The following is a 9,454-nucleotide window of genomic DNA, read 5'->3' as shown; positions in this document are numbered from 1 at the left end:
CATGCCTGGCTCAGGCCTGTGATCTAGTTACAACAGGGATTGGGCCCAAGCCCTGCAAGAGGCTTTAATGGTCTTGTGACCAGGTCAAGGTCAACCACATTGCGACCAGGTACCCGAGATGGATTTTTTCAGATGCACGGCGCAAGGTCCATATAACTGTTGTTAACTTTGTCAGCCATGGCAAGAAAAAACATCCTACCCAACCTTTGGAAAAGGGATATGGTACCAGAGCAATGTAGATGGTGGCCTGGTACTAATTTAGAAATAGTATCCTTATCAAAGCTTTCTGTCAGTCAGCTCAGCTGTACATCACACTGAGGACTCAGAGGTAGTTCATGTGTTACTACTCACAACGCTTCTCTGTAAACTGTGCCTTTGCCTTAGCTATAAATCTGCCTGCATTTTACATAGCTGGTAATGTGACTTGGGTGCAACACTAACGGTGAATCACTTGAAAGAATAATAATAGCTAATTCAACTAATTGTAAATATTATGATAAGCATAAATGAAGAAGTGTCTGTTGTCAAGAAAATCCTTGAGGCAACACCACACAGACAGCTCTAGTTTAAACATTACAGCAGTATAATTTCCTTAACTGATTAAAACAGCAGTATAGCGAACAGGCGGTTTCCTCCTCTCTAATACCAAACAGGTACAGTGCTCCCTTTTCCCCTCTGTGTTACTGTTGTGGGTCATATTTAGTGCTGATGATTTGTAATTTATCCAACAGGTACAGGCACATTTCCCCCAGGTAACATTTGTAAACAGAAATAAAGCTGGTGGTGTATTGTTTGCCTCAGAAACTCAGCAATTCTAGAGTGTCATAGAGTAGGCAGTGATGTGTAGCCAAGACCAGTGATAAAAAGAAACTGCAATTGTTTTTTTTAAGGTACAGCTCTAAAACTGTACTATGTGGATTTCCATGGTGTAGCAGGGAAGACAGAAATTACTTTTTTCCCCTCTATAAGAACTAGTTATCTGATTCTCTTTTGTTTCCCTTATTCCAATGTTCAGTTGCATTTTAGTGTTCAGAGTTATAAGGATGCATTGAAACTTATGGAGCCTGACATTTTAACTATCTCATCTTAGCATGATTCATCTCAATTTACTTTCTTCAAAAATGTAGCCTGGAAGAATATGAACCATTTTGGGGGCTTGCTAGAAGGCCATAAGCTCCATTAAAGAGTATAGTAGCAGCTGCCTTCCAAAGAGGGTTTTCTTCCTAGGGGTCTCATCCTGCAGAATTAATAGGTGCCTTCTGGGAAATGCCACATACTCTCAAAGGTGGAATTCACAGGACTAGGGGGGAACTAAGCCTTGAATCGAGTCCTTCATCCTTCCAGTGTTTCTCTGATCTGCTGTAGGAATAGCAGAACAAGGAAATTCACAGTTGTTTGTGCTCTGTGTTTGAGCTAAAGCAGACCAGAGGCATCTCGATAGTTAAAAAATGAGGAGATTAAAAGAGCCTCAATAAATTTGATGGGTTGATATGAGCAAACAAAATCATTCATACGATATTACACAAGTGTCTGTTCAGAAAACACATGATTTTGGAACTATGGCCGCAGCCTGACAAGTATTCTGGGGCAGATCCTCTTTGTACATCAAGTGTCATCGCTCTACTGAAGTCAAGGGAGCTGTGACAACTTATACTCAGGGGGGCTCTGCCCTTTTGTGCACAATTCTCGTAATAATCAAATTGCAGCACACATAGGGCCCTGGCTGCGCGACCATCACAGCCTCAAGTGCTCTGCAGGCAGCAAGCTGGACCGTGTGGCCCAGTGAATTGCCAAAAGCAGAGGTTGACTTTCATTTAGATTTGAGATTCGTCTAAGCTCTGGCTACAACGATACCAACACAAACTTTAAACACGATTCGTTCAGGCACAGCGGAGAGTGAAACACAGAGCAAACCCACAAGCAAATGGTGTTAAAAAGGAGAAGGGGCTTCAGTGGGGAATGGGAGGGCAGGGAGGACACAACGGCCACTGCGAGAGTTCAATGACACTCAGCCCGGCCCTGGCCCCGGCCGCACTTGTAGTCACCGATACAGTGGAACAATAATATATCACCAGAGCTGACCCTTTGGCCTTTATGAATTATCTGTTTTAGAAAGATGTGATACCACCTTTTATATCCAACATAATAGATATTTAGACATGGTAGATCAATAGTGAACAAGTTTTCTGGTTATAGTTAATGGGTGCCAGAGGGGCATTCTGACATTGACCTCTGACACCCTTGTTGACAAGAAATCTATAGAGAAAAAAAATAGGAAAGACTGCCAGGTTTTAAAGTTATGAATATAGATCTACAGCGAATAATGGTAATTTTCATTGAGCAGAAATTTTTCATACTTTCAGTTTCAGATGAATTTCTCCAAAATCCTTAATTCTGACCAATGTAAAATTAATAACTGGCCCTTGGTGAATATGTGAAAACAACTGTTCAGCTATGTAACACAATTTTTGATTTGTTACTTGTATGATATTGTTCCGCTGTCAAAGAAGACTTTTCCCTTTATAAAATAGGCTGTCATTTATAAATCCAAACCAGCACAGATCTGTTAAACAGTCACATCATAATGGGTCTGGATAGGAAGAAATACAGGCCCCTGGTTCTAGAAAGAAACTAGTCTAAAATGATCTTTTAAAGAAAATAAGTTTACAAGAACTTAACATCATGATTTCTTACAAAATTGGTTGCTAATATGTATTGCCATCGAAGCACTAGAATAAATCCTTATTCCTTAATATATCAGACATTTTAGCTAACTTCTCATGTAATTAATTGATGCAGCAAAAGACTGTTAGTAAAGGCGGCAACACCTATGGGTATAAAATTATATCGCTATACCACAGACTTCATGGTGCTGCGTAAAGAAAGTTAAATTCACCAGAAGCAGCTTGGCCAAATGAGAAAAAAATAGCTAATTTCCCACAGTCTGTTTTACGCTGCAGCACAATGAAATCAGCTCTGTCACGTCAAGTCAAAATGAAACGCATGTGAGAGGAGGGTCGCCGTCTTTCAGAAGCACATCTCCTCCAACATACCCACTGTATGATCATGTCACACTCTGGTGACGCTGTGCCGAGGTCTCGGTGGCCTTCCTGCCACTAAGCACCATTGAAAACACATTTGTCCCAGCTGTTCTTTTCTTTTTCCCCCTCCTCTCATCTCGTGCAAGATGAATCGTTGCTGGATCCAGACTGACTCTGAGGGCAAAGCCAGGTCTCGAGGAGGTAACCTGCCTCCTACGGCTTAAACATTTTAATTAATTTTAACACGAATGCATAAATGAGAGTTAATCACTCTGCAGCGGTGCTTTCTAATTTACCAAGTTTATTCATTAAAACTTTCCTCACTTAACTTTGATTGAGTGTCACGCTTTTTAAAAGGCCTCTCAAACAACCTCAAGGCTTTTCAAACCAATGTCTCGGGCAACTGCTGAAACTCTCTTTACAATTTGCTTTGCAAGGAAGAATGTGAAAGTTTGGTGGGAGACAGAGGGAGAGATGCAGTTAAAACAAGATTATATGGGCAGCTTAATAGCAGAGCTGCTTGGAAATACCCCAGTAAACACACCCGTGACTAAAATTATCTGCTACACATAAAAAACATCTCTTAACCTTTACGAATTCTACACCAAAACATTTCACGAGCCTCACAGTATAAAACTGTCCACACAATCATCATGTTGGCTTTTGTCATTTAGTGCAAGAATGTAATATATGCTCTAAGACTATTAATTTTATGAGATTGCTTTAGATTATACTGTTATATGTTTTATTGCTGTGCTATATAACAAAAAGCGTGATGATAACGTTATTTGTTTTAGATAATATATTTGCAATGTGTTTGCTAATCCAATTATTTTAGAATCAATATAATAAAACCTTAAGTACACAGTTTGGTCTATTAATTGCTATAACTAAAATCTGAAATTTATTGTTTAAATGGAAGTTCTTTATTTCAAATTAACTGAAGCAAAATGTAATCTTCACCTTTTAATTAACTGTGTTCAATATTAGTTAAAAAATACCCCACATTTTCAGTTTTTTAATGAAGGCTACAGTCAGAAAGGCTGACATTCAATCATACATTTAATTGGCTTTTTAAAGTCATTTACACTACTTGGATCTCCAAGGAAGTTGCAGTTAAGAAAAGATTGTCTGCATATATTTATGTGAGAAAATTAATCCAAAACGTAGATGCACGACACTTTCATAAAAATTCAAAAATCCTGGTGGGCACGCCTGTAAAGCAAAAATACTTGTTTATTTCTGTGTCCGCCTACCTATGGGCACTGGGAGCTTTACCTGGGCTGCTTAGGAAGGTTCTCCGTGGAAATCTGCACTATCTGTAATTTCCTTCACCCAGTCCTGTGGGATACACAGCTCTGTTTGTTCACATTTTCTATAATACTTTTCCGGTTTATTATAGTTTTCTTCCTTCATTTTGGGAAGCAGCTGCACTGCCGGCTCAAATGGTCCCTTAGGACCTAAGCTGTCCTAAGCACCTAAGTTATTTCTGTTCAACAGAACCATTTCATTGTAAAAGCCCCATGACATTGTGAGTGGTTAGTTAAGAAAACTGCCTCAAGTGTCTCTCCTAACACCAAATTCCTGCCTCTGCAGCCAGTATGAGATCCAAGTTTACTCAGGCAATTAAAATGTCTAACTAGAGATTAAGGCTAACCTTCCTCAAGTTTATAAATCACAGCCTCTTCTATATTTGAATCCATTTCAAATGTGAAAGTACCATGATTCTTACCTTTTCCATTGCCTTCGCACTTCTGCCACTGCCCCATCGATTCTCCCAACATTTGTCTGGGATTTCCAGCAGCCACAGCCCCAACGGGGCCCGTGGGCAGCCGGGAAAACCGTTTCTTGTGCAGGAGGAAAATGACTGACATGTCCAGTGAGTCTAAAGCAGCTGGCACACATTTTCAGACAATTGATTTGCACATGAACAGCATGTCCGATGGGACTGGGATCACAGAATCACAGAATGTCAGGGATTGGAAGGGACCTCAAAAGCTCATCCAGACCAATCCCCCTGCCAGAGCTGGAACGCCCAGATGAGGTTACACAGGAAGGTGTCCAGGCGGGTTTTGAATGTCTGCAGAGAAGGAGACTCCACAACCACCCTGGGCAGCCTGTTCCAGTGTCTGTCACCCTCACTGAGAAGAAGTTTCTTCTCAAATTTAAGTGGAACCTTTTGTGTTCCTGTTTGAACCCATTACCCCTTGTCCTATCATTGATGTGAGGGATTTATCAACGCAAACTCACTGCCCAGGACAGGCAACAGGAGCTGGGCACCTCCTGCATGCTCCTTGCACACAGAGTTAAGTCTGGGAAAGGCAACACGAGATCAAGGAAATATCACACCTCAGACTGCAAACGCCTGTCAGGTTACATTGCCAATATTAAGATTCTCAGTCCAAACCACTCGTGAGTGCTGTCCATAGGCCACAAATCCCAGAAAATAGAAATCCTGCCCTCCAGTGTGATTGTCTTGCTGCTTCCCTATCAGTGAGGAGCTTGTGTCTCCAGCCTGAGGGACAGCGGTGCTGGTCCAACCTTCTTCTGCCCCACAGCCGGGGCACATAGGTACGGCAGGAACACAGCATGCACATGGAACCATAGAATCACAGAATGATAGAATGTCCTGAGTTATGGAAAAATGGCATTTTTAATAGCCTGCCTTCTGCACCTGGGGATTCCTGCAGATCTCCTTCCACTGCTCTTTTCAGCACACTCCTCTCCTGCCTGGACTGCGCTGACAGCTGCGCCATCTTCTCCAAAGTCAAACCAAGTGTCACATTTTTTCCTAGAATTCCTCCTTTAAAATTCCCATACTATGGTTTCCTTCAGGATGTTTGCCCCTGCTCATTCATATGCTGCTGCATTAAAAGCTTTCTGCATCTCTTTACCTTTTTGTACAAATACACCTATTATTGTATTGTATTTTTGGATGGAAATGTTCATCAACTTTTCAGGAGTGATTGCATAGTTTTTCTCATCTTCCTAGGAAATTTATGAATCAATATTTTCAGCTTCATTGCTGCTCAGATTCTGTGAAACAATCCTTATGTTCAGATCTTTCTACGGGCTCATCAAACTGAAAGTCCTATTGAATTGGCTGCATTTCTGTTTCCACCTCATTATGGTGGGTGGCACCGTAACACATGTACAATTGTAGCAGGAGTCCTTTCTTTCAATTCCAAACAGGAAACTTTATTGGAATAAGAATTACGGTCACTGATCTAATTACTCCATCTCCTCCCTCCCCTCTCTAGCACTTAAATCTAAAGCCTTCCCAGAGATCTTCCTCTTAACTTTGTGTTAGGATTTAAGCAAATGCACAGGTCATAGTGGCAATCTAAAATACCAATACACCAACTAGGTACTCATTTCCATATATATATGTTATATTTAATAAAATGGCTAGATTGAAAACTCTACCTCAAATATTAATTCTTCTAACCAAAGACCTACCACAGCCATTTGTCTTTAACTTGTGTAAATGCCCCTGTCCAAACCAGAAAGAAGCGACACCCTCTGATGAATGTGCCTCTGCTCAATCATGTCTGCACAGAACATCCCTAAATTAATTTCAAATAATAAATATGTTTGTAAAAATTAGACTTCACCTGCAGGCAATTCACAAACAAACAAAACCCACTACTTTCCTTTGAATACATTAGTAGTTATGAACAGCTAACACAGCTCTAGTCATTACCTAGCAATGAAAAATTGACAATAGAGTTATTAGGATAATATACTTAATTAATAGAAATATTAAAAGATTCACCATTAACCTGCATTTGCTCAGAATGCCAGAGGGGTGATTAGTTAGAACGGTGCAGAATATTTCATAGTACTTACTGCTCTTATAAGAAGTCAGAGAGAGGAAAATGGAGATCCATGCCACTACTGGATTTGAAGTATGACCTTAATGGTCTTCAAAGTTTTAAACAGGAATGAAGATAAAGAGCATGTGGAAAAATTATACCTTGAACTTACTAAAGGGATTATGACAGACCAAAGAGATAGATTTTTTCGTAAGATAACTGATATTTTAAAATCAGTTGTTCAATACTTTTCCAACTGGAAGCAACTATCCATCTTTAACTCTTCCCACAGTTAAACATCCTTCCCTAATGATCAATTTTTTGTCTGAAAACACTACAAACATCTTTTCACCACGCATCAGACACACAGTATAAGATGCATAGAATAATTCTGTGAGTCAGTTACAGTCTAGAAACCACTGTCTCAGACAAACAAAATGTTCATATATTTAAGGTACCTGTGCTTCAGCAAAGCATAGATGTAAGTTCGCATTAGAAGTTTGTTAAGCTGCAGAAGATGAAGACTAGCAGGGGTTTCGTAAAATGTCCAAAAAATTCAGTTCATGGAAAAGTAACAAGGAGTTGGCAAGAAGAATCAGAGTAGTATACTGTAGTTTATTAGCGACTGTGGCAGAGGGATGGATTTTGTGGATGGTGGAATTGTTGATCCAGAGAACGTCAACAGCTGAATTCCAAAAGGCTGGGATGGGGCTGCCCTCAACACATTTCTCCCTCCCCAGAAAATTATGTGCTTTGTCTCCTTTTGTTATATAACCCCAGCACAGTTCAGGCATTAATAACGATACAGTTAAAAGGAAAAAGAAAAGATCTCACAGCTCATTATCCAGCTTCCTGTTTGAGAGATAGTGTGAGACCAAATTAGTGTATGTTTGGAAAGCACACTGTAAGAGTTAAGCATCGCAATAGAGATGCTAATTTAGAATTAAATAGATCACTGGGAACCAAGTTCACCAACAATAAATCTGAATTCAGTCACCTGGAAACCCCAACAAGGCTTTGAAGCTATAGAAATTGCATGGATTCTTCTCCCTAAATGTCTGTCTGTAGGCATGCAAAATCACTTAAACCAATATAACGAGACAATCTATGTTGTTTCCTTGTGAGGTGAATAGTGACTCATTAGGGTTGGATATAAATCAGTGGTCTGAATTGTAACTTTTAAAATTCTGGTTTCAGAAAAGCACCTTACCTACAGATTCAAACTCTACAGCTACAACATCACTCTTGTTAACTGGTGTTTACGAAATGGTGAAATAACCAGTAGTCATTGGAGTCCCAGCCCAAGCCCTGCACCAGCACCAGCACATATATTCAACACAGAGCTGAATGAATGAGAGATTGAGAAAGTTAACCAAAAAAACACATTTTCTTCCTTAAAGAAATATTTCCTGCTGACAGATTTTGGATTGCATGCTCTTTGAAATACTGAAGCTATCACAGCACATTCCCAGAGAAAAAATGTTAAAAGCTAGTAGCAGCAAGCGCAAAATATGTGACATACGTACAGAGAAATACATGTCTGTATATGCATATGCACCCACAAAATGCCACATAAAAACACACCTACAAAAATAATACACACTTCAATAAAAATACTCAAGAAGGGCTGCTTGGCCAGTCAGTCTTGTCCTGAACCTGCCTTTTAAACTTTGCTGCTGTAGGACTGTCCGGGATCCTAATAACTTGTTCCAGCAATCGGGGGGGAAGGAAATCTTTGGAAAGGAATTCAGGGGGCTGCTCTATGTGCACCTAGTGCTATAATCAGTAGTGCTATATGCACTCAGAACCAAACCCGAGTTTTGTTTTGAGCTAACTTAATTTTTTAAAAGAAGAAAATTCAAGATAAATAGCAGACAAATTAAAGAGATTTCTAAGGAGAAATCCAGTGAAAGGATGGACCTAAGTTACAAGGTTTCGATTAAGGTCCTGATTTTGCTGTGAGGATGCTGAACCATGAGTCTGGTTCAGGTTATCCGGACTTCAAACAGAAAGGGGTTACTTTCTTAAGTACTTCTATTTCTTACTATGTAAGTAACATGATTTTTACAGCATTATTCATTAAAATTATCATAAACTGACAGAATAGTCAAGAAATGTTATATCTAGACACACGTAAATAAGAAAAGTGGCCTCTACCTAATCCACAAAAAACAGGATAGATTGGGATGAAAGAGCAGTGTGGGATCATTAGCCAACAGGCCTGAGAGACCTAACACCAAGTAAAGTTCCGATTAAGCCAAAGCAAACTGTAATCTTCAACATGTTCTATATCAGTTGAAAGCCAACACATAAAACCCTCCAAACTCCTCGTTCTCTAAAATTTTATCAGAGGTTCATAAGCTTAAATAAAGAATTTATTCTTCTTAGTGATGACAAGTCAGAAAGCAAAGAGGAAGAACAAAACAGAAGGGAAAAGGAGCCTCCTCTATATCAACTTCCTTTACATCCTGTAGGAAAAATTACTCACTGAGTACTCAATGGTCCTGCAAATCAAGCCGTGCTTTTTTGTGTCTAAACATAGAGTGAGAGGTGAGATTTCAAAGATTTAAAAATGAAAATATTAAGCCAGAATGGGAT

The sequence above is a fragment of the Columba livia genome, chromosome 8 (genome assembly GCF_036013475.1).
Source record: "Columba livia isolate bColLiv1 breed racing homer chromosome 8, bColLiv1.pat.W.v2, whole genome shotgun sequence".
Lineage (NCBI taxonomy): Eukaryota > Metazoa > Chordata > Aves > Columbiformes > Columbidae > Columba > Columba livia.
This window is presented reverse-complemented; position numbering follows the sequence as displayed.